Source organism: Ictidomys tridecemlineatus, chromosome 4 (genome assembly GCF_052094955.1).
Source record: "Ictidomys tridecemlineatus isolate mIctTri1 chromosome 4, mIctTri1.hap1, whole genome shotgun sequence".
Classification (NCBI taxonomy): domain Eukaryota; kingdom Metazoa; phylum Chordata; class Mammalia; order Rodentia; family Sciuridae; genus Ictidomys; species Ictidomys tridecemlineatus.
Window position 1 is genome coordinate 189,208,664 of NC_135480.1, and position 24,796 is coordinate 189,233,459.

Here is a 24,796-nt window from a genome sequence, read left to right on the forward strand (position 1 = left end):
CATGCAATAAGGGAAAGAGAAGCAAGGCAAAGGGGAGCTGAGTGATAAAGGAAAAACTGAGGACCAATTCAGAAAAGGTTTGTTGTCTGAGATTTGTCCCTGGGTCCAGCCCCAACTTAAGTGACAGGCCTCTGTCCTTCCCCTCTGACCCTAAAGTCAACCAAAATGCAAAAATCCTTGTGCATACACACTTACATAGTGGTGCTATCATTTTATTGATGGTTGATTACTAAGACAGAAATTTTGAGGCCAAAGATAAGTACAATTTTAGTTTTAACAGATACAGTGAGATTACATTCCTAAAGACTAGAATGTTATTCATATTCCCACCACATCACCAGAGCTCTTTGACATTTTGCCAATCCATTAAATGAAAGATGGTATTTCAGCAGGCATGGTGGTGCCTGTAATCCCAGTGACTTGGGAGGCTGAGGCAGGAAGATGGCAAGTTCAAAGCCAGCCTGGGTAACTTTGCAAGACCCTGTTTCAAAAATTAAAAATTAAAATAAAAAGGACTGGGGGATGTAGCTCAGAGGTGCTCCTCTGGATTCAATCCCCAGTACCAAGAAAAAAAAATGTGGTATTTCATTAATGCTTTAATTTGTATTACTGTCTTCCACATTTATTGGCCAATTGTATTTCCTTTTCTATAAATTGCCTATCATGTCCCTTGGCATTTTTTAATTGAGTTTCTTGGCTTTTCTCTACCAATTTGTGCTCCTTATATGTTAAGGACATTTAATGTTTATATATGTGTTACTAATATCTTTCTAGTATATCATTTGTCTTTTAATTTTGATTTTGCCATTTTTCATTATACACAAAAAAGTTAATGTAGACAACTGTATCTGCATTTTCCTTACAAATTCTTGAGTTTGCTGATTTGCTTAAGAAGTTTCCCCTTTCCCAAGTTTATGCCTATCCTCCTAAATCTTTTAATGTTACCATATTTGAATCTTTGATTCATCTGAGATCTACTTTTTGTATGTGAAGTGTCTTCACAATGCCAGCACCCGTAATGAGGTGATTCTTTTCCAATTTAATGTCTACTTTTATCTCTATTAATGACCTACATGGACCCAAGCTTAATTTTGGACTCAAGTATGTTTCTTTGATCTAGTTTGTGGATTCTCACGTGAAGGGCATATTGTTTGTATTATTTTTGCTTCATAGAGTTTTCAATGGTGTTTAATAAGTAAAGGTCAAGGAAAATGATGAAAAAGAACCTATTTGATTTGGTCAGTAGGTTGTAGTAGATCATTGGTCACCTTTGAAAGAAGAGTTTCCAGGGAGATACAGGTGTGGCAGCTAGATCTGAGGATGACTGGGAATGACAAGACATATAAATTGTTCTCTTGAAGAGTTTGGCAGTGACAGAATGGAAGAAGGTGGTATGGTGAATTGCGATGGGGAAGCAGAAAAAGGAAAATGTTGTAAATCCCAGGGAAGCTTTGTACCTTCGTGGTCCAAGATGAAGGAGCCAGTGGAAAGAGACTGACAACAGAAGATCACCGTGCTACCAAAAATTTATTACGTGTGCATATTCTCTTCCCAATGCTACCAAAATTATGTGACTATCATAAAATGGTGTTACATAGTCACAGGCTCTATATAGTGTGTTTTGCTGTTGAGGTTTTTCATTGTCTCCATTCAACACTAAGTGCTGGATTTTAAAACAATAAAATCAACGACACCCTCCCCACAGATACAAACAATGGACGTTACTTCTTTCTCTGGCAAACATGATTGGGGAGCAGACACAGGGAGAAGAGGCCGGTGGAAGATCCTATCACTGCATTCCGAGACATCCCAGGAATATTGATCCCTCAAAACCAAGTCAGTAAAGAAAGTTTTGCCTAGCATGTACCTATTTACTTTTGTTTTGTCCCAAACAGTAAAGTGGTTATACTTGCACTCTGGGGCCGGGGAAGTGGTTTCTGAACCATGCTCGCATTAGAATCATCCAGTTATTTTTATTTTTTTCATCACAATACCTGGCTGACACTCCAGACCAATGAAACCAGGATCTTCGCACATGAGACACAAGCATTTGGTGTTTTTTAAAGTTTCCCAGGTGATTCTGTTGTGTAGCAAAAGCTGAAAACCACTGTTCTGGGGCTTTTAAATCTATTGAAGATGTGATGATATTTTCTGAAACCAGAACATGTGAACCTTGACAAGTTCTAGTGTGAAGAAATAGTAGGGACAGGAAACCCAGATGTCTTCGTGTGACAGCATGTTCTCTGCAAGCCGGCTTACTCAGGATGTGCTTTAATAAAACATATTAATACTTTGAATTGGGGCATTTTCTGGTCTGCTAGAGGGCACTGGGGAGAGGGGGAACGGTGGGGGGGGGAGGGTGAATATCACAAGAAATGAAAGAGAAGCTATTTCCAATATTGAGCTGAATGTGAGAATTTAATTACTCTAAGGAAGAAAGGACTCATTCATTCAGTAGTTTCCCCCTAGGAAACTCCTTTCTTCCTCAGCTCTCTTAGTGGCTAGAATACTGTTTAAACCAATGACCCAAAGACATTTAAAAATTAACTCTCCTACAAACTATTTTGATATATAAACACCTACAACAAATACCTATTCACACCCACCCTAAAATCAAAGTTGGCAAGACTGGAAATATGTTGATCAGGAAAAAAATGAATCATACTGAAATTTGGAAAGTAGAACACAAGGGTGTCACTGCTGACATTTGAGGAGCAAAATGAAACATGATCTAGTGTTTCCTTTTTACTCCCAGGGGTCAGTCTCTTTTGTGATCTCTTAACCTTAGAACAGGAAGTTAGGTTTACCACCCAGAGACACCTCTAATATTAAGATCACTTTCTGCATTGATGCAGATTTGGATACACTAAGAATTTCCAAGCTCTGGATTTAGAGCATGAAGCCCTGGGTTAGAATCCCAACGCTACTAAGTCCTGAGAAGCAAATTTGGATGATGACTTAACCTCTCTAAACCTCAGTTCTATCAACTTTAAAATAGAGAAGGAGAAGTAGGAAGGGGGAGAAGGGAAGGAGGAAGAGAAATAAATACCTACCACATGGGTTGTTTATAAAGTACTTAGCTCCAGGCCTAGCACACGTAAGCATTCAACAGGTCAGAATCATTATGTAGTTATATTCGATTTAAATTGTCTAAGAGACCCAGAGAAATGTCCTGTCAGTATCTGCTATGTAAGAAAACAGTAGAAAGCTTTGGCATTAATAAAATACACATGCTTTCACTTAGAGCTGTACTGTTCAGAATCTTAATTCTTGATTCTGTTCCTTAATCTGGGAAACTCTCTCCTTCAAAATAGGACTCCTCTCTCTCTCTCTCTCTCTTATCTTTCTCCAATAAGAAAAAAATAACCTGAGAATACACTGAGTAAACATGGTACAAACTATTGGGTTTTTTGTTTTAACTTTCCAGATTCCCCCAGATCTGGAAAATCCATCTCCCATCAGTATCCTGGCTTACGCTTGCTTTCTCTTCACCGTCTGCCACCACCATTTAAACCATTTCCATCACCCAGACTCCTTCAAGCCTCACACCCCCTCTTCAATGCCATCAGGTGCCCTCTGGGACATTCATCATCTCAGTACATTTCATAGCCTGTCTTTCTGCCCCATAATCGTTCATCTATTCAGGGTGCAGACTCTTCACATAATTTTTCACACTTTCAAATACATCTTCATCACTACTAAAGTTTAAACACTCACTTGTACACTAGTAGTGTCATAGGGACAGACAAGGCAAGGCACCAAAGATAGTAGGAATCAGTTTTATTTGGCTGCAGACAGGTTCAGAGGGCACAGCTTTTGCTGTAATCAACCAATCCCCTGAATCCTGAGTTCAGGGAGTTTCAGAATTTTATACCCAACACGTAGGGGGAGGGGCTCAGAAGTTCACAGTCTGTAGAAGTTCACATAAAGCAGCTTTTTCTTTCACTGTTCTGGGCAAGTTAACCCTTTAAGGACAACACCTGAGAAGGTGAGAACTTCTCCCCTTTCTTTCCTCCCCCTATCAGCTGTTACCATGGAGCCCAATTGGTAACTTCTATTATCTTAGAAATGTAGACATCTCTATGAAGCCCAGCTCAAAGCCAGAGGCCTTGTTTGCACATTTCTACAAACTACTATACTGGATAAATGTTTGTGAAAAACTAGTAAATGGTATCTAGCACCTGGAGTGCTGATTTCTTCCAGGTTAGTAGCAGCCAAGAAAGACAAGTTAACACAAAAATAGGAAGTTTATCTACATTGAACTCTTCTGTACAGACTGTTTTGCTGACAGTCCTAAAATCAGCCATGGTGAAGATTTCTGGAGAAGCCCAGTTAAGACTTTTCTGTTGAAAAAGGGGTGCCACTACAGTAGAGATCTACACAGGACTTTATAGATGCCTAAATCTTAGGGGAAAAGGCACGCTCATACATTGCTGGTGGCACTGCAAATTGGTGTAACCATTCTGGAAAGCAGTATCGAGATTCCTTAGAAAACTGGGATTAGAACTACTATTCGACCCAGCTATCCCACTCCTTGGTCTATACCCAGAGGACTTAAAATCAGCATACTATAGTAGATGCAGCCACATCAATGTTCATAGCAGCTGAATTCACAATAGCTAAACTGTGGAACCAACCTAGATACCCTTCAATAGATGATTGGATAAAGAAACTGGCATATATACACAATGGAATATTACTCAGCATTAAAAGAGAATAAAATTATGGCATTTACAGGTAAATGTATGGAACTGGAGAATATCATGCTAAGCAAAGTAAGCCAATCCACAAAAAACCCCAAAGGCCAAATGTTCTCTATGGTAAGTGGATGCTGATCCATAAGGGAGGGGGCATGGAGATAGGTAAGATGGTAGAATGAGATGAACTTCATAACTGAAGGTACATATATGATTGCATAAATGGTGCAACTCTACATCATGTACAACCAGAGAAATGAAAAGTTGTACTACATTTGTATACAATGAAAAAGAAAATCAATTGTTTGTGTTATGTAAAAACAAATAAACACCTAAATCTAAAATATCTTTCAAATATATCTTCATAAATATGTTCTTATTCTATACTCCCTACTCTTTTTGATATTCTTATTATATGCATTTCACACTTTCATACATTCTATCCTCCACATCTGAATCTCTCTTTTATATTTTTCAAAACCTTTTCTGTCTGTGCTTCATTCTGAGAAACTTCTTTAGCTCTGTCTTCCTGTTTGGCTAATTCTCTCTTCATTTGTAACTAATATCCTTTTTAGTTCATCCACTTTAAAAAAAAAAGTATGTGTTCCATCTCTAAAAATTCTATTTGACTCTGTTTTTATTTTAGTTTTTAAAAATTAAAGCCACATAATTCAAAAATCAAATTGATATTAAAAGGTACACATTGAGTTCTATTCCTACTCCATCATCTACTTTCTAGAGCTGAATCATTTCTGTAAGCTTCTTATGTATTCTTTCAGTGTTTCTATATGAAGGTAAACACATATATATGTTCTTATTCTCTTTTTCTTACAAAAAAATTAGCATATCACATATATGTGTTCTTATTCTCTTTCTTATACAAAATTAGCATACTGCATGTTTTAATTAATATTTTTCACTTAGAAGTATATCTGGGAGATATCTCAATTTAGTTATTTTTAAACCTTCCAGTCATAGTGAATGATCTCTGATTTATTTTATGTAAAATAAATATTCTATAAATGTTCCATGCATAGTTCTTTTATATCCTGTGTCTAATAATTCAATATGTGAAATCCCTAGAGACTCCACATAATTGTAGATTCAGCTATATCTCAGTCATAGTAACTTTTTTCCTTGAATATTTGATGATCTTTGAAAATCAGTTCATAATAATCAGTGGGTATTCTAAATACCTAAATTGAAGATGCTTTCCTCCAGAAAGAATGGATATTAGTTTCTGCCAAGAACTAGGGTTGAGGGTTGTTAGTAATTTGCAATAACTGAAACACAATTTAGAGTCTTCTGCTTAATATGAGTCTCCTCCTATGTAGCCTCCCCATGCCCACAGTGGAACCAAAATTTATCATTTTATTTTATATTTTTGGTACTCGGTATTGAACTCTAAAGTGCTTTACCCTTGAACCACATCCCCAACCCTTTTTATTTTTTATTTTGAGACAGGCTCTCTCTAAGTTGCTTAGGGCCTTGCCAAATTGCCGAGGCTGGCCTCAAACTTGTGATCCTTCTGCCTCAGCTTTCTGAGTTGCTGGGATTAAAAGCATATGCCACCACACCTGACTGGGGCCAGAATTTAGGCCTCCATAATAACACTGACACCAGAGTTTGCTCTGGATATGTTTCTGGACTTTAATTTGTTTCATTAGCAGTACCAATTTAATTATTGTGACTTTATGGTTTATTTTAATAAACCATAGAGTATCTGGCAGGGATATTTTCAAAATATTTTAAGTTCTTTACATTACTTACTTTCCCAAGTGATTGTTTAAATTATTTGCTCATGCACTATGGAAAAATATGTGAAGGCTTATAAAAAAAATGATAGCGTAAATTCATGTTAACTCCAAACACTGTGCCCACACAAAAGAAATGAACATAAAGTACTGAAAATATCTGGGTATGGTGGCACCCACCTGTAATCCCAAGTCAGGCTAAGTCAGAATTGTTTGAGCCCAGGAGTTTGACTAGCCTGAGCAACATAGCAAGATCCCCTTTTCAAAAGGAGAGAAAGAACTGAAAATTAAGAAAATGACTTTGTTCTATAGCTAACAAAGCTCCCAACATTATACTACACTTTCTGATTAAGTCAACTGTATATAGTGTCATTTGAAAACAACCAAGAGTCCCATGATCTAACTCAAATCTCTAGTGCATAAGCACGGTAAAATGATACAGTTCCTACATGGAATAATTCCAAAGGGTCCCATCAATAGGCATGCTGGGCATGGGAAAACTCTGGAAAAATAAAAAACACTCCCCCTTGGAAGCCACTGACCCAATGTGGTGTTGCAAGAGATACTGCCTTAACAAACACACCATGTCTTCTCCATCATCTTTTATCAGATTGGGATGGTGTCTGGAGGCAAAGCTTACTTCACCATCACAAGGAGCATTAAGCAATTCTGGGCTGACACAATTTGAAAACTAGAGATCATTTCTATCCTGTTTAAACTATTCTAGAGCAAAGAAAGAAGGATTCTTGCCAATTAACACAAAGATACTGCACAAACCATAGCCCCCTTGAATATGGTCATGGAGGGGACATGTTTTGTCTGTACCCCAGAGTGCAATCAGTGTATAGAGAAGCATGGTTGCCTATTTTCTGATCATAGGAAAGGATTTTCCTTCCTTTGCAAAAGGGCCCTAGGTGATAGTGGTGGTGTTTTTGGTACTGGGGATTGAAGCCAGGGGTGCTCTTGCACTGAGCTATATCCCCAATCCTTACTTCAAATATATATATATATATATATATATATATATATATTGAGACATGTCTCACTGAATTTCTGAGGCTAGCCTTGAACTTGCAATTCTGCCTCAGCCTCCTGAGTCACTGGGATTATAGGCATGGACCACTATGCCTGGCACGGGCACTGTTTTTGTGAAACAAAGCCAGAATATGCTATGTGGTGAAGTCCAGTCCTCTTTAGATTCTGCTACTAATTTGTCTGTCTTGGGATTTGATGGTATTAGAAATTCACCCTTCCCTACACACTACGGTTGGGTCTTTGTGGACAATTTAGGGAAAGGTTCTGATTATGAGTAACTGCATTAGAGGACAACAACCAGACACCACAGTGGACCATAAAATCTTACAAAACAACTTTTCTAGCCACAATGACAAAACATCCCCAGAATGCAGATCTACATGGAATATGGACTCTGTGCCAACAGTCTCCTGTGGAGACTCAACATTGGCTCCTGTGCTAGGGCTGCTCAAAATGTTAGAATCCTGTCGGGGCCTCAGCAGCTTTCTTTTTTTTCCTTCTTTCTCTTTTCCTTCTTTTGTATTCTGAGTCCCCAAGTAGCATTCTTTTTAGTTGTACTTTTTTTTTTTTTTTTTTTTTTTTTTTTTAGGCAAAAGCTATTTGCCACATACTCCAGTTTATAAAAGAAATGTACAACTGGCTAAGTTTTAATAACATATATATTTTAGATATACATATGTTTTCATATATAGAAATAGAGACAGAGAAAACTTAGTTCATAAGACTGATGCTCTTTCATAGTTCATAAACATATTCTAAAGGCAATTAACAAAGGGGACTTCTGAAGATTTTTTTTTTTTTTTTGGTACCAGGAATTAAACCCAAGGGTGCTTCACCACTGAGCCACATCCCCAGCCTTTTTTACCTTTTGTTTAAAGACAAGTTCTTGCTAAATTGCTTATGGTCTCACTAAATTGCTGTGGCTGGCTTTGAACTCTCAATCCACCTGCCTCTACATTCCAAGCCACTGGGATTACAGGCATGCCCACCACATTTGGCAAGATTTTTATTTTCAATACCAAATAGTACCACTGGAATAAGTGTTTAGTCTTTCATAATAACTACTTAAAGTAACAAATATAATTTAGATGAATATCTAACATTTGGGGGAGATTAAATCTCATTATGTTACTAGAGTCCTAGGCCAGAGTCCTAGGCCCAACTCTCAGGATTCCAGAAAATCAGGTCTGGCATTTCACCCCAAAAAACCAAATGGAAAAAATAATGGTGAAAAGCAGGAAAGGAATTTTAATCAGTATAGCTATACCAGGAAGACAAGGGGACCAGTGTTTCCAGTCCTGTCTTTGAGAGTACTGGCATGAGCTCCCAGATTATGAAGACCTGGGGGACCAGAAGCATGTGCAGTCAAGCAGTCCTGGTCTCACCGTGATGTGGTTGCTCATTATCTCAGGATCCGCCAGGTAGGGCAGGACATTGTTGGTAGCTGTAAAAAAAGTTGCTGCTACGTTGGGGATGGGGTGGGGCTAGTTTTGAATCATCACAAGATGTTTGTCAATCAAACCTGTTGTTCCTGGAATCCAGAGTAACTGAGTCAGAGCAAAGTGGCCTCTAAATCCTTGTTACATGAGAGTCACAACTGGTCTAGATGTTCTCTTTTTAAATGTTACTTTGAAAGACTTAATAAGCAAATCTTCCCCTTCTTTTACCTATTTCCTTGCACTGTTCCAATACTCAGTCAACCCAATGCACCATCAAATTGTTTATTTTTACTTCCACCACATCTCCCTTATATTAGATATCCCTCTCTGGTCCCTCTACTTCAATAGTTAATATTGATTTTTCTTGCAGTTTCAATGCCTTTGTTCACATTCTTGAGAGCTTGTTTGGAGGTTCCAGCAGGAGAGTGCAGCTACCCCTATATCTTTGACCTAAGAACACTCCTCCTCTATGGGGAAGGTCATCCTCTGATTGCAAAGCTTTGGAAGGGGATGCACATGGAGCTGTGAGGGAGGAGGGGGACACCCACCTAGCCAGCCAGATCAGTGAAAACAACCCTGGCCATCAGTGGGGTGACAGATATTGCAGCTGGTTCTCCTCCACACTCCTTTGTTTCTGTTCTAGTGCATGTGGGCGCAGCACAGAGGCAATTCTTGGAATTTCCCTCCTGTTCTTTGCCTAACAAAACCCTACTAATCTTTAAGTTCAATTCAGACCCCACCTGTGTTGGCTTTGCTGGCCTCTGTGCCAATTCTCTGTTATTCTTGTTATTCTCTACTATGTTATTCTCTGTTATGCTTGTTACTCTGAACCACTGCATACATAACAACTCCCTCACCAGAGGAGCTGAGTAGGACATTGATGGGGGTTGTGAAATAAAGGAGGGACGGATTCCTCAATTATGGGAAATTCAGGGTTAGAATTAAAGGAAATGCCCCAACTTCAGTTATTCAAGAGTCCAATTTGCAAATAATAAACGTGAAATTAAAACAGAAAGGACTAAATTTCACACTTCTAGTCTCATTCTTTGGGAACTGTACTGGGAAATTTCCAATAGAGCATGTGTCTGTAGGACATGCAGCTAATCATCCTTAGGGTTTAAGAAACAGGACTCATAGAGGTGTGGTTAATTGGAAACCATCAAGTAAAGAATAGGAATATCAGGCAATAAAAAATATACATATCTATATATTAAGAGAAGTCTTGAAGACACATGAGTGTTAACAAGGATGAAAATCACATCTGTTGGTTTGGTTTTGTTTGCAGTACCAGGGATTAAACCCAGGGCCTAAGAAATGCCCAGGCTGCTCTGAAACTTGAGCTCTTCCTGCAAGTGGCTTCTCAGTGGCTGGGATTATAGGCATGTGCCACCACTCCTGGCTACATATGTCCTTTTAATAGTAAAAACTTTGGTCAACCATCTGACTTCTAGGGCTTTCTACTCTACTGTCCTCATGTTTTTCATTTGTGGCGTCTTTTTTTTTTTTTTTTCTGGTACCAGGGATTGAACCCAGGTGTGCTTAACCGCTGAGCCACATCCCCAGCCTTTTTTATATTTTTTACTTAGAGAAAGGGTCTCGCAGAGTTGCTTAGGGCCTTGCTAAATTGTGAGGTTGGCTTTGAACTTGTGATCCTACTGACTCAACCTCCCCGGACGCTAGGATTCCAGGAAAGCAGCACGACACTCAGCTTGTTGCTTCACTTTTGTGGGTGGAAGAAATATTAAAGCACAGCTATGATGCCCCAAACACAGGGAACAGAAGCAAAAATGAACAAATGGGACTACATCAAACTAAAAAGTTTCTGCATAACAAACAACAAAATGAAAAGGCCACCTACAGAGTGGAAGAAAATATATGCAAACCATATATTCCATTGGGTTAATATCCAAAATATTATACATAAGGAACTCAGAAAAAAGCCTGATTTTTTTTAATGGGAAAAAGATCTCAATAGATTTTTTTTTTCATAAAAGACATACAAATGACTAGTTGGTAAATGAAATAGTATTTGACATCACTAATCATCAGGGAAATGCAAATCAGAATCATGATGAGATGTCCCCTCACACCTGTCAGCATGGCTATTATCCAAAACCCCCAAAAGAAGCATTGGCAAAGATTGACATTGACAGAAAAAAGAGAAGCCTTTTTTCGCTGTTGGTGAGAATGTAAATTTAGTGAATTCATTATAGAAAACATTATGGAAGTTCCCTAAAAAAAAAAAAATTAAATAGAACTAAGCATAAACCAGCAGTCCTACTTCTTGGTACATGTTCAAAGGAAAGGAAATCAGTATGACAAAGAGACATCTGCACTCCCATGTTCATCGCAGCACTATTCATAACAGGCAAGACCTGGAAATGACCCTAGTGCCCATCAACAGACAAATGAATGACGTCAGATAATCACACAGGTGTACACACACATACATACACACACGCTGAAATATTAAAACCTTAAAAAAGAGGAAGTGAGGGGAAAGGGAAAAATAATACAAGGGGAGAAATGAATTACAGTAGAGGGGGTAGAGAGAGGAGAGTGGAGGGGAGGGGAGGGGAGTGGGGATAGTAGAGTATAGGAAAGGCAGCAGAATACAACAGACACTAGTATGGCAATATGTAAATCCATGGAAGTGTAACTGATGTGATTCTGCAATCTGTATATGGGGTAAAAATGGGAGTTCATAACCCACTTGAATCAAAGTGTGAAATATGATATATCAAGAACTATGTAATGTTTTGAACAACCAACAATGAAAAGAAAAAAAAACCTTAAAAAAAAGGGAAGGAAACCCTGCCATCCAACATCGATTAACCTGGAGGACATTATGCTAAGTAAAATAAGCTAGACATAGAGTGGGATGTACTGCATTATGCATTATCTCACTTGTATGTAGATTCTAAAAGAGCTGAACTCATAGAAACAGGGAGGAAGGGTGGTTGCCAGGGGTCAGGGAGTGGGAGATGTTGATCAAAGATCACAAACTTCAGTTAAAAAATGAATACATTCTAGAGCTCTGTGTACCATATGGTAACTAGAGATATTAGTCATAATACAGTGTTTTCTTGAAGTTTGCTATGAGATTAGATCTTCAGTATTCTCACCACACATTAAAAAAAAAGAGGTAACTATTTTTCATAACCTCTGTGAGGTGATGGGTGATGTATGTTAGCTTGATTTAGTAATCATTTCATCATGAATATATGTCTCAAATCAGCTCATTGAATACCCTAAATATATACTAGTTCTATTTGTCAATCCTACCTCAATAAAACTAGGAAAAATACAGCTTCCAAGGAAAATATCAATAGATTGCTGTGAATTATATGATCACTTTTTCTCCAGCAGGAAGATAGTACAGTTTTACTTATTGATGTGCAAGAATTTTATGGAGCTTACTCACTGTTCGTCAACTGTATTTATTGAAAACCAATTTTTCCAAAGTGGTTAGACATTTATTTTCACACTTCTCTAATAACCTATTTTCCCCATGAATCTGAAGTTGCCACCAAGATTTTACACTTGGCAGGATAAGGCTGGGAGTGTAGCTCAGTGGTAGAGCACTTGCCTAGTTTGCATGTGGCCCTGAGTTCCATCCATAGCACCACAAGAATTAAAAAAAAAAAATCAATTTCAAAAGAAAATATTCCTGACAGTATAAAGGAAGACTGCCAGCAAAGTACTTCTCCAAGTGACAGGCGGACTCTACTAGGAAGCTCGGGTATAGACTCAGCAACCACAAACTATCAGGACAAGCACATTCAGGGACGTAGCAGTTTGAAAAGAAAAAAAGGGACTGATATGTAATTCTTCTGTGTGGTAAACTTTCCCATTTAGTTTGCTCCCAATGATTAATTCTAAGTCATTTGAACAAAAAGAAAAGATGAAAAACCTATGATTATTCAATAAGCTTATTCCCGGGGAAAATTTTTTTTTTTTAAATCTATACACTTTGGTCTCAGAGTACATGGCATAAATACGGAGAGCTTAGGAGCATTACCAAAATACAATAGAATTCAAAATAAGTTATGATTTCTTTTACTGCGCATCAAATCCCACCCCTTTGTGTTTTGGATGATTAAAAAAGCAAATTTCCGGGGCTGGTATTGTGGCTCAGTGGTAGAGTGCTCGCCTCGCACTTGCAAGGCCCTGAGTTCGATCCTCAGCACCACATAAAAATTTTAAAAAATAGAGACATTGTGTCCAACTATAACTAAAAAATAAATATTTTTTAAAAAGCAAATTTCCTTTCACTATAAGTATTCAGTAGGTATCTTATAAAAAAACAATTGTTTGACTATAGTGATCTTTGCCACCTCATAATGGGGTTCCTGAGGCATCTCCTCTGGACTAGATTGAGAATTCACTGAGATCAGAGAATTTTGGCGCTTTTCAACTGGAAAACACTTAAAAAGTTTAGTTTAGCTAAGCATTGTCTCCTTTAGGCTCAGTCTCAGGTTCTCATTTCACTTGGAAAGTACCTATTCAAAATAAGTTCTCTTTCCTATTGTTCAGTTCAAGGTATTTATTTTTGTTCCATTTTGCCAGAAAGCAGCACAGTGGTTGACCAAGCAAGAAATCATGCAAAGCAGATGTCTGTGTAGTAAATGTGGTAAAACGGTATGAAAATATTTATCAGAGTTTCCCCAAATTTAGACTAACATGCAGCAGCAGATTAGAAGGAATGCCAACCATATCTTTTCAGAAAACTGGTGATGACCTGCCCCGGGAATTAAGGGCAATGACCTGAGAAAGTTAACTGAGGTAGGTAGGTTGGCAACCCAGTTGCAGACAGGGGTTGAGGACCCTGACCTGTCTGGTCAGCCTTAGAAAGTTAAGTATGCAATGTGATCAATGCAGACCATAGTCGCAAGCCAAGTGTAGAATAAACACAGTTAGCCCTCCAAGACAAACAGTCAGCCTTCCAACACACATCAGCAGCCCTCCAAAGCTCATGATCAATGGCCCAAGGCTGTCTGCAGCATGTGTCACTCCCACCAAAGGCAGACTGCCTCTTTCCCTCCGGATGGAGATTTATGTTTCTTTTATCTGACCCACTGACAAGCCTTGGTCTTATTGATAGTCACATGCTCTACCAGCCAGATCTCCAGTATGGAGAGCATTCAGCTATGAGTGGCATCCCTATAGAAGACTACAGGGGTCTGAGACAGGGCAGAAGCAACCTGTGGGTTGGAGGAGAGGAAACCAGTGGATTGGCTGCAGAGATGAGACAAAGTGAAAGAATGTAACTGGTGCTAGAGATGGATTACAGAAAGATACGTAAGACTGGTTTCTAAAGGTCAGCATGGGGTCTGGTCCTTTGGGGGCTTTGAGGTTCTGCCAGTCTGTTTAATCCAGGGAATTATTTTAGATGTACGAAACTCAGATGGACATTCAGGCCAGATAACTGTGTGTTCATTTTCCACAGGAAATCCAGTAAGAATGTTCATGAATGTAGATTGCAGGAAGCCAAGTTAGATTCAGAAAGCTGCTTTGCATCCTTGAAAGCAAGTAGGAGGGACTTAGGTTGGAATCTTTGAATCTGACACCTTATATACCCTCTCCTTTATAAAGCTACATGCATCGTGGACATTTACATTCTCTAGCCGAATGTAAATTCGGGGACCTGGGCACCATCTTCCTTGTCAAATGCAGGAATAGCACTCTCCAGACACTGTCCTCTGGCTTCTCCTTCCTAGATTCCATAATGACAGTCCCTTTGTGGGTACTGCCATTTCTTTTAGGTAGAAAGCAGCCTGGTAGAGAGGCTGGTGCAAATCACCAGGGCACTGGGGCTCTCTGTGGCTCACCAATTCTGGTGTTTGTGACATTTCAAGCCAGGTGATCATCCTAAGACAACTCATGTTCCCTCTGGTCCTTGGAACTGAGCCCCCTTTCAATTCTTTAGGCCTGCTCTTCACAGGAAGGCAGAGTGCTCTTGGACAGAGGAAGTCACTATAGCCAAAAGCTATTGGTGCTTACCTTCCCCACCCACAGTCCCAGTCTATCTTCCCTGTACACAACTACTGGGAAGACCTTGGCTAGGAAGGGTGCTGGGAGCTAAGGAGGGCCTTTGTGCTCTCCGGCACTGGTGCCTGGGTTCTCACTAACCCTCTGAAAGCTTAGAATCTGGTGAATGTTGCCCTACTTGCCAAGTCCACCAACACTCCAGATGGCCACTCCCAAGGACAATGGCAGAGACAACACCTCAAGTCTACATGCTAAGCTCTCCTCAGTTCAGCAGAGACAGGCAGGCCAAACTCAAAGATGCTGAATCCGGCTAACTTAAAGAGTAAGGGACACACAAACATGGACCCAAAGAATCAGGTGTCCTTTCCTTCCCTGAACCACTGTGACATTCACATGAATGTATCTGGTTAAAGATGAGAAAGTCACTTTAGACACCCAGTAGGTAATGGCCATTGGCCATTTTCTCCTTTCAGCTTTGCAATTTCTCCTTAGGAAGAAAAAAAACACATAATTATGTCCCAGGCTTTTGCTATAAAGTCAAGCGAATCTGGCCAAAGTACCCAAGAAGTATCCTAGTAGAATTTAAAGTTTATAATTAATTTTCTCTTCAGCAACTCATAGGCAGAATTCTAAGATGACCTTCACAATTCCTGGCCCCCTGGTGTCCACAGCCTGTGCGCAATCACTTTCCCTTGAATGTGATTTGCTTCTAATCAATAGAAAATGGCAAAGTCGAAGGGTTTGTGCATATGTGATTAAGGTGCTAAATTAACTGATTTTTAGTGAGATCAACAGGAAATACAGTTGGGCCTGATTTACTCCGATGAAACCTTTTAGAAGGGGACCAGGCTCTCCCTACAGTCAGCGATTCTCCTGGAGTACCTGGTGAGTGAGGCAGTGGTATTAAGGAAGCCCACCTGCAGATGGCTTCTAGGAACTGTAGTGGCATCAAGGACGTGAGAAGAGCCTCCAGTTTATAGCCAGCAAAATGTTGGGGGCCCCAGATGTACAAGCACAAGGAAAAGAATCCTGCCGACAGCCTTCTGTTAGCTTTTCATCACTGTAACCAAAATACCTGACAAGAACACCTTAGAGCAGGAAAGCCTTGTTCATAGGCTCACAGGCTCATGGCTGGCTTGCTCCACGGCAGAGACATCATGGTGGAAGGGCCCCGCAGAGGAAAGCTACTCAGTTCATGGCAGCCAGGTAGGGGAGAGAGAAAAAGAGGAAGGAGCTCAAAAGAAAATAAAGCCTTCCAGGATGTGACCCCAGTGACCTACTTCCTCCACCTCTGCCCCACCTGCCTAAAACTAAAACTAAAATTATTAGTCCATCAAATGGATCCATACACCCATGAGGTCAGAGCCCTTATAGTCCCATTTTTCACCTGTGAACATTGTTGCATGGCCTGACCCATGAGTTTTTAGGGATCATTCCAGGTTCAAACCATAACAAACCCGAATACGCATGGAAGGGAAGTCTTCCATAGTTAACCATCCAGATGAAGATGCAGCCCAGGCAATATCCTGATTGCAAATTGTGATCCCCTGAGCGGGGGCCATAACTTAACCAGGACTGAATTCCTTACTCATAAAACTAGGAGATAATAAACGTACGTCATCTTAAGCCACTAATTTTAGTAATTTATTACACAGCAAGAGAAATTGGATGCACGGTTATAAGCAAATGTTCTTTTTCTCTTAATTTTCTAACAAATATTTCACCGACTTTCTAGTTGTTCCCTAAAAATCTCATTACCAAAGATGCATAAAAATATTTTAAGAAATCTGAATCTCACTATGCATCAAGAAAACAATGCACTCAATAAACAGCAACTTTGGGAAATTCCTAGAAGTTCCAGAGGGTTTAAATTAGAACCCAGAAACCAAATTATTCTTAAGAAGGAAACTATTTTTATTGAAAAAATAGTTTGATAAATTACTTGGATAAAGGTGGATGCTTAGGATTTCTAGCTAAATCTTTCTGCATCCCAGGAATCTAGAGGTACAATAAAGAAAGAAGATGGAAGGCAGAAAGAAGGTTGTTTGGATCAGCTTTTTCACTGCTGAGATCAAAAGACCTGACAAGAATTTTAAAGGAGGAAAAGTTGATTCTGGGGCTCATGGTTTAAGAGGTCTCAGTCCATAGACGGCCAGCTTCATTCCTCAGGGTTCAAGGTGAGGCTGAACATCATGGCAGAAGAGTATGGTGGAGGAAAGCGGCTCAAGACATCACACCAGGAAGCAGAGAGCGTGCCACTCCCCAGATACAAAATATATACCCCAAAGGCACGCCCCCTAGGACCCACCTCCTCCAGCCACACCCTACCAGTCTACACTTACCACTCAGGTAATCCCTATCAGGGGATTAACTCACTGATTAGGTTAAGGCTCCCGTAACCCAATCACTTCCCCTCTAAACACTTTCACATTGTCTCAAATATGAGCTTTTGGGGGACACCTCATAGCTAAACCATAACAGAAGAGAAAGAAAACCTTAAGGGATGAGGACAGCTAACATTCACTTTAAATTGTTTTTATTCTTGACATATAATACTCTGTAGTAGGCAGAATAAAGTCCCTCATTTTAATCCTTTGGAGTTGGTGAACATTTTACCTTTCTTGGCAACAGGAATGTTGTACATGTGAGATCCTGAGACAAGGAGATCATCCTGGGTTTTCCAGGATCCTTAGGAGTGAAAGAGGGGTAGGAGTGTCAGAGTAAGAGATGTAAAGATGCCAGGCCATTGATTTTGGAGATGGAGGAAAGGCCCTCAGCCAAAGAAAGCCCTCAGCCTCTAGAAGCTGGAAAAGGCAAAGAAATGCATCCACCCCAGAGCCTCCAGGAGGAGTGGAGTCCTGCCAGCACCTCCACTTTAGCCCAGTGAAACTTCCGACTTCCAGAACCGTAAGATAATAAATTGTGTGATTCTATGCCACTAAATCTGTAGTGCTATGGTATCAGCTGGAAATGAAAATGCTTCCCATTCATATAATTTAAATGCAAAGAGTCCTTAGCAAGATTTTGAGAAAAAAAAACAAGAAAAGGAGCTTCATTCTACAGGTGGGTCTGTGCAGGTAGAATGAGAACCACACAAGAAGAGATTGATCCCGCAGCTGACCTGAATCCTAGGAAGCAGAAACTAGTCTCTAACGTTGATCATGAGAATGTAAAACACCAACCTCTATCTCCTCACTGGGTTTCCAGAAATCCTAAAGGCAGCTCTGATCATTCCACTGATTCTGGAATGAAGAACTAATCCAAATCTTGTGCATGGGTTTAGACTAAGAAGGAATAAAGCAGTACCCATCAAATGTCGGTTCATCCTATGTATTACAGAATATTAAAGATGATACTTTTACCTAATGAAATTTTGTTTTTGAATAGCAACATACTTACATGTTTAAATAAAGGACAGACCCTGAAAAGCCTTACTCTCACCATACCTCTGTCCTATTTTCCCTTATCCCACTTATAACCATTTGCATTAGTTTTTCATTATTATTCTAGTGTTTATGTAAAATTGAATAAATACTTCTATTCATCCTCTTTCTTACACAAAAGATAGCATATCATATTACTGTTATGCATCTTGATTTTCTCGTCAAAACAATGTATCTTAAAGATCGTCTCTGTATCAATTCATAGTTCTTCCTCATTCCTTTTCATTCTACAACTGCATAGTATTCCACCTTGTATTTCCTCCTGAGAGCATTTCGGGTGTTTCCAAGTTATCATAATTCTATGGACTCACCTTCATATGTTCAAAATGACACCTGTACAAGGTTTTTACTAATTTGCACTTTCCTCGTACAGGTGCCATTTTGAACATATAAAGGTGAGTCCAAAGGATAAATCGCAGAAGGGAGACTTCTGGAGTAAAGGACCAAAACTTCTGGAATTACGTAAATATTCCCTTTCATAGAGCTTTACCACTTTGTGCTTCCAATGTTTGAATACCTGTTTCCCCACCATCTCAAAAAGGTGTGTGTTATCAAACCTAGGTTTCTCCAAATTTGATAATTGAGAAAATATCTCACTAATTTTCATTTTCCTTTTTTTATATTTTAAAAATTTGTTCTAATCAGTTGTACATAACAGTATAATGCATTTGACACATTGTATAACTTGCATTTCTCTTTAAAGTAAAGCTGAGCATCTTTTTTTTAGGATTAGGAATCAAGTACATTTCTTATTCTCTGCAGTGTATTTTCATGTCCTTTGATCTCCAGTTGGACTCTTTTGCATTGGTTTGACAAAAAAAAAAAAAAAACTAAGAAAAGAAAAATAATCAGTTGCAAGAACCACCATATTCTAAAATGAGGATTTCGAGGTTGTCTTCTGACCCTCAGCATAATACTTCTCAGGCATATAAAGTGGTTTAAATGGAAAAGGGGAAAAGAAGTGTTTTTAGAGAAAGCGGTTGGTGTGCTGAGCATTTGCATCTCATGCCAATGGTAAAGGCGAGAGGGTCTTCCCCAGCACACACCCATGAAGGGGAACATCAGGACCTCCACTCCGAGAATTCAGCTTGTGTCCTAAGGTTTCAGAGGACAAGTGGCCTGCATCTGGTTCCAAGAATAAGAAACCCAACGGTCAAGAGGCTGAGGCTGTCATCCCAGCGGCAGGGCAAAACAAGAAGCATGTGACCTACCCACCAACTGGACAATGGGTCCAATGGGTGGCAGTCGACAGCTAGAGCTACCCATGATGGCCAGGCAATCCTCTGCTTGGATGGAGGAGTCCTCTTGATGTGGCTTTTCCCAAAGAAAGCAGACTGTCCAAGCAGAAGACCCAACTCATAGCAGCAGGAAGAGGCTGTGGCATGCACTCTCAGGAGCAGGGGCTGAGGGAGGGACTGGAGTTCAGGAAAACAAAATAGAAACTAGACATAATAATATATAAATAAATAAATAAATAAAAATAATAAAAATATATAAATATATTTATATATACTTCATATATAAATATATTTATATATAAATTTTATTACTTATTTATATTTTATATAAAATATATGTTTTATATATATAAAATATAAATCTAGACATATCCAACAAAACATAGGCATGAATGACTTTGTGCATTGAAAACTGAAATATTATAGGCAGGAACACAAAGGAAAACTTTACATGGAAACACATATCATGTTCTGGGTATTTAACACATCTTCCCCCCAAAAAATAAGACTTGGGAGGAAACTTGACTAAATTCTTTAACTTATATATGCAATAAGTATACATGAATAAATAGGTAATACATGCTTAAAATACTGATAATTATTAGAAAAATAGTAACTTTTACTTAATATTAAAAAACTATTTTAAAGTTATAGCAGGTAGTATTGGCACAGAAGTAGGTCAGTAAAACAAACAAGGAGATTCAAAAATAGATATTTGTATATGATTTCAAGACACAGGAGGCAAAATGGTCAATGCATATTAAAAGGATAGCTGGCTAAACCACTTAGCAACAACAACAACAAAAAGACACCCCAGCCCCAACCCCAGAAACCTCACACCTATACTAAAATAAATTTCAGAATGGATTAAGAAATTGTGGCATTTATACACAATAGAATATTACTTAGCAGTAAAAAATAACAAAATCATGGCATTTGCAGGGAAATGGATGGCACTAGAGCAAATTATGCTAAGCGAAGTTAGCCAATCCCTAAAAAACAAATGCCAAATGTCTTCGCTGATATAAGGGACGTGACTCAAAACAAAGTAGGAAGGAAGAGCATGAGAAGAAGATTACCACGAAATAAGGAAAAGAGGAGGGAGGGAAAGGGAGGGAGAAGGGGAAATGCACGGAAGATGGAAGGAGACCCTCATGGGTTCACAAAATACATATACGATGGTGTGAGGGGGAAGGGAAGGGGAAAAAAGAGAAAGAGAGATAAGTGTCACAGTAGTATGGGTGGAGAATAGGGATGGGAGGGTAGGGGAGGGGAGGGGGGATAGGGAGGGCAGCAGAATACAACTGACACTAGGATTGCTGTATGTATACACATGGCTGTATAAACCAATGTGATCCTGCAATCTGTACACGTGGAAAAATGAGAATTCATACCCTATGTGAATCAAATGTATGATATGTCAAGATCATTGTATTGTCTTGAACAACTAATAAAAAATAAATAAAATTTAAAAATAAAATAAAATAAAATAAGTTTCAGATAGACTTAAGATTTATGTGTTTAAAAATTGCTAGATTATATTTGTTACTTTGAGACTGGAATGTCCTTCTAACCATAGCACCAAAAGCAAAATACATAAGGAGGAAAAAAATTGACTATACAAATTTTAAAAGTTTTTTGTAACAATTCATAACATAACAAGGTTATTTAGGGGAAAAAAAAGGGTTAAACTCTCCAGAAATAAAACTAGAACAATTGTTTACAAAATATGACAGATGAGAATTAAAATTACAATGATATTGAATTTTTTCAAATCTTAAAAGATAACCAGGCCAAGTATAGTCCTAAGAAAGAAAACATTTTCACAAAGAATTTTAAATGGCAAATCAATATGCAAAATTTTCAGAAAAAAAATGCCCCCCAAAATTAAAACATCATTTTTACCTAACAAATTAATCAAGAAGAACAATGCACCTTGGTGTTGAGGCTTTCTGCTCCTGATAGCATAAATGGGCATCAATCTCTCCCGCAGTGAGCAACCCAACATGAAATACACAAAGTTTCCATCCCAACAATTTCACCTCTAGGAATTCAGCCTAAGTGATAACTGCACACATGCAAACAGACTTGTATAACGACAGTAAACATCTGGAGAAACTAAATGTACAATAGAGTGTGATTAAATAAATCATGGTACCAATTTGTAATGCTGTCATGATGGATATGAAAAGGTGTCCAGAAAATGTTGACCAGCAAAGGCAGAATGTTAGACAACCACACACAGTTTAACTCCATCCTGGTAACACCAAGTCGTGCCCAGAGGTACAGATAAAGAGACACACCACCACCACCAAAGTGATTCATTAATTGCAACAAAAACACACCCTGCTGTGGTCATCGATTTGCTTCACTGTGGCATCAGCCCATACAGTTGAGAACAAAAAGGTCAATCCTTCCCTCCAGAAGCAGGCCTCGGCTTTAACCGAGGAGAGTGTGATAGATGAGAGGTCCTGAAAACCTGATTTGACCAGAGATTTTCTCTTAGAATAGGTCAGAAAAAAATTTCTTAGAAAATCAGAATGTAAGATTAGCAATAATAAAGGAACACTGAGAATTCCTTTTTACTTCCTTTAAAATCAATGTTAAAAATTAACTTTAGAGCTAGATATGGTGGCCCATGGCTCTAGCCCCAGCTACTCTGGAAATTGAGGCAGGAGGACAACTTGAGCTCACAAGTTAAAGACCAGCCGGGGCAGCACAGCAAGACCCTGTTTCAAAAATAAACAAATAAGTAACTTTATTCCACAGTAATGTGGAACTTTGAAATCATTATTGCTGTTCTGGTCTCAAGCCCTCAGCTGCAATCCCGGGTCTTGGATCACAGAAAAAACTGTTAACCTGCTTGGTTGTTCGTTGTGCCTTCTAGAAGTGATGGGTGAAGGTAACTTAAAATGAAAAGATAGATAAAAGACACATATGCTATATATAAAGGAAATAGTTTAAATATATAAATTGATGCCCATTTACACTATCAGGAGCAGAAAGCCTCAACACCAAGGTGCATATTGTTTGGAAATTTAAAGGTCTGACAACCTCCAGATCCAAAAAGTCTGTATAAAGTCAGTAGCTAACTCAAGGGCCAGCAAACGCCCTTAGCAAGAAAACTAGACCTGGCCTACAACTCAAGTCATGGATCTGTCTGAACCCATTTTTCCATTCTTAAACGGGGACCAATAACCCCAACCTTCCTACCACACAGAACCATTGTGAGGATGGAATGAAAGACCATGAGGAAGTGCCTTTTGTACAGTTGACAGAAACAGAAACTATGGACACAAAAGAAATCACATCCCCATGCCTGGACAACCCTACAGTTTTGAATCCTGATCCAGAAGGGAGCTCATGTATCACCAGCTGGCCGGACTGGCGATAGAAACTGGGTTCAGAGGAGCTGGCTGTATCAATAACTAAGAAAACGGTGAAGAAACCACACAGCACACAAATATGTTTCTAAGACAGGATGGCTCGGCTCCATGACCCCAAGGATCAGCTCCAGCGCCGGAAGAAGCAAGACAGCAAGCACACCCGAAACCTTCAGTTTATTGGGGAAAAGACATTCGAGAAAATTTTACCCAAATAAGGCAAGGGAATCAGGTTTCAAGAGGCTGCCCATCCCCATTAGGTAACGCCCACGTAGGGCTTGAAGCAGGCTCTGTGGCCACTTGCCCTGCACAGCTTTCGCATGGTGCTAGACCAGTACCCCCATTATTCCAGGCAGGGGAGCAAGCTCAGCCCAGGGGCAACGGGTGGCTCCCCACTCTCATGGGCTCATGTGTTCCCCTTCTCACTGTCCTCAGACAGTGGTGGAACACCTCAGGACCTAGCTGACTCTCAAGCCAGTTCAATGCCTCAGTTCACAGGGTGCTACCTGCTCAAAGGACCCTGCACTCTCCCCTTTAAGAACCCATGTAAAAAAAAACAACAAAAGTATTATTGTAAAGCTACCAGACAAGTTTACAGACCTGGCAATAAACAAAGCAAGGAAGAGAGTAAGGGCTCAGATTCTGTCTTTTGATAGAGAAGGCCTCTGAGAAAAACCCTTTCTCATCGAGGCCCTGCCCTACACGAACCACAGTAACTTGTAATGATTACAAATTGAGATTGGAAGCAGCAAAAATAGTGCAAGTCTGAATGGTTGCACTAAAAATCAAAAGTAGAAAGCTCTTTGGGAGTTCTACTCTATAATTCACCTTAGATGAAGGGGAAAGGGTTTTAAACATTGATCTTACGTTGGAGTCTGGGGCAGTACCTCACAGGACAGAGATCAATTTTTCCTAATACTGCCTAATACTGGCAGGGGCCAGGGGCCAGGGGCTAGCAGCTGGCATTGAATATCTAAGTATCAGAATATTATCTCCAACTCTCTGTCTTTTCACAATTGAGTGGAACACTTTTCCCTCTTCTGCCATACTATGGAGCAGCTTTTATGGACAATTTCTGCCTATTCCTATTGTCTCCTCATCTGCTCACAAGCCCAGGTGTCTTAGTCTGTTTTCTCTTGCTATCACCATATACCTGAGACTGGGTGATTTATAAAGAATAGAAAGGTTTATGTTGGATCATGATTCTGGAGACTGACAAATCCAAGAGCATGGTCCTGGCATCTGCTTGGTTTCAGGTGAGGGCCTCCTGCTGCATTAAAGCATGGTGGCACCCATGGAAGGGCAAGTGGGAGTATGCAGGAAAAGACAAAATACGAGGTATGGCCTCACTTTATAACAATCTACTCTCATAGTAACGAATCCAGTCTCACAAGAGTGAAAACTCAATCCTGAAAGCAAGTCATTAATCCCTCTTAATGATCTAATCAGCTCTTAAAGATCTCATCCCCCGCCCCAACATCACCACAAATAGCAATCACATTTCAACATGAATTTTGGTGGGGACCAGCCATACCCAAACCATAACACCAAGCCACTCAGATTTACCCACCAATTCTGTAGAGGTCACCCCAGCCTCTACATTGGAAAGACTGTCCCTTTTCCTCAGGACCAAAATGGAGCACAATTCCAGAGACACAATTCTGTATGGTCCACCCCACCCTGTGATTGTGCAATGTAACTGTCATCCATGCTGTTCATTCTCCAGGAATAGCAAGGGAGGGAGAATCCACAAGCCTCTATTTCTTCTCCACTTATTTCTTACTGAGCCTTGGAGTTGAGTTACCTGATAACTCAA

At 39.5% G+C, this 24,796-nt stretch overlaps 1 protein-coding gene across 8 annotated transcripts in view; it reads right to left on the bottom strand.

Annotated features, from left to right (window-relative positions):
- Positions 1-23,137: 23,137 nt before the first annotated feature.
- Positions 23,138-24,796, bottom strand: part of Susd1 (sushi domain containing 1) — a 117,064-nt gene continuing 115,405 nt past the window's right edge. For all 8 annotated transcript variants that reach the window (XM_078047958.1, XM_078047960.1, XM_078047959.1 and 5 more), the window contains one exon: positions 23,138-24,796. This exon is cut by the window's right edge and continues 1,025 nt beyond it. The gene's annotated coding sequence lies outside the window, so the exon portion shown is untranslated.